The following is a 1,742-nucleotide window of genomic DNA, read 5'->3' as shown; positions in this document are numbered from 1 at the left end:
GGTTCCCATAGCAACGGATTAGGTGCAAAGAAAGAAAGAGAAAGAAAGAGAGAGAGAGAAAGAAAGAGAGAGAGAGAGAGAGAGAGAGAGAGAGAGAGAGAGAGAGGGAGGGAGGGGAGAGTGGGAGAGAGAGAAAGCAGGAAGAGAAAGGTTTAGCTTAGGTCACATAAAAACGAGAACCAGAAGAATCAGGCAACAAAAGAAAAGCGTCCTTTTTTTCTGTTGCTAATTCGAGTTAAATTCCCGAACCCCAGGGCAGCGTCCTGCAATCACTGGGGGGGTGGGGAATACGAGTTGTGCGTGTCCCCGCCAGTGACCACAGCATACTGTAGTCAAAGGCAAGGCGGAACCTCCCATACACCGGTGTAATTTCGAGCGAGTAAAATGAGTTAGAAGAGGTTCTGCAATGTGGTACATGACCAGCCAGTAGGAGAGTGGGCCCGGAGGCCGAGATGGACTGGGAGTGGAGAAGAATGGAGAGGCCTAGATGAAGCTCAGAGTAGTTAGTGAACAGAGGGAGAGGAGAGAGAGAGGGAGAGAGAGAGAGAGAGAGAGAGAGAGAGAGAGAGAGAGAGAAGATGAGATGTTAGGGGAAGGCAAAAGATGGCAGGAGCGGTGAAGGGAAGGGAGCTTAAGTAGGGAAAAGGATTTGAGTGTGATGGGGAGGCAGGCCTGACTTCCAGGTGGGCGTGGACAGACACAGTAACTGTGCCAGGCAGTTCAGGCAGAAACCATTGCTGTCCAGTGGCCTTGAGTGAGGTCCGGGAGTGACTGAATTTGATTGGAAAGGAGATGAAAAGAGAACTGGCGGAGAGTAGTGAAGGGGAAAGGGGAGAGAGAGAGGGAGAGAGAGAGGGAGAGAGAGCTGAAAGGAACGGGAGAGGGGAGAAAGATAGAGGGTGGAAGTGTACCTTAATGCTGAATCAGTGGTGTTCGCAGAGGCCAGTAAGGACAAGCAAGTCCGAAAATTTTACTTGCGAGGTCCCTTGAAGTAAGAGCCGGGTTTTGGCACCATCTGATAGGTAGAGAGAGGGCGAGAGTGAGTGGCGCGGATGGAGGAAGGCACTGAGGCACAGATGGAATTCTCAGCGGGATATAGCTTTATTTCGCACGGGACATGTTTCCCTTGGGGAAGGAAAAAGTGTCAGCTAAGGGAAAGATGTCAGGGAAGGGGAGGGAAGGGAAGGGAAAGATGTCAGGGAAAGATGTCCGGGAAAGATGTCCGCCCACAGGCTGTGAGCTGGGACTTTATATATGGGGGCTTTAGGGTGTAGAAGGGAGGGATATTTGGGGGAGAAATCAGGGAGGGGGAAGCAGGAAAAGCAGGTAGGATTCGGGTCTGGAAGTGTTTACTTTTTCTCTCTTAAGATAAGAGAAAAGCTTGTTGTGATAAACAGCTTCTAAAATCTCTGGTTAATAGGTAGAATCTGCTTATCTTTGGAGATCAGAGGAAAGGCAGGCTGCTTCTCAGCAGTTTGTTTCCCTTGACTTCAAAGGTTATTTATTTTCTATCTATTTGCAGTACTGGGAATTTAACCCATTGCCTTATACAAACATGTAAGTTCTCTACCATTGAGCATCATCCCCAGTCCCATGCAATTCATTCTTATTGAAATCATAATTCATTCTAGGGAAACCTCATAAAAATAAATCAGGAATGAGAGAACTAGATTTTATCAGTCAGAAAGGCATTTTTAGAATAACATCAACAACTTAGAAATTACCTATAAGCCTGAGATGCT

The sequence above is a fragment of the Nannospalax galili genome, unplaced genomic scaffold (assembly GCF_000622305.1).
Source record: "Nannospalax galili isolate Female #2095 unplaced genomic scaffold, S.galili_v1.0 scaffold1879, whole genome shotgun sequence".
In the NCBI taxonomy this organism is placed as follows: domain Eukaryota; kingdom Metazoa; phylum Chordata; class Mammalia; order Rodentia; family Spalacidae; genus Nannospalax; species Nannospalax galili.
The sequence above is the reverse complement of the archived record's forward strand: the minus strand, read 5'-3'. Positions refer to the sequence as shown.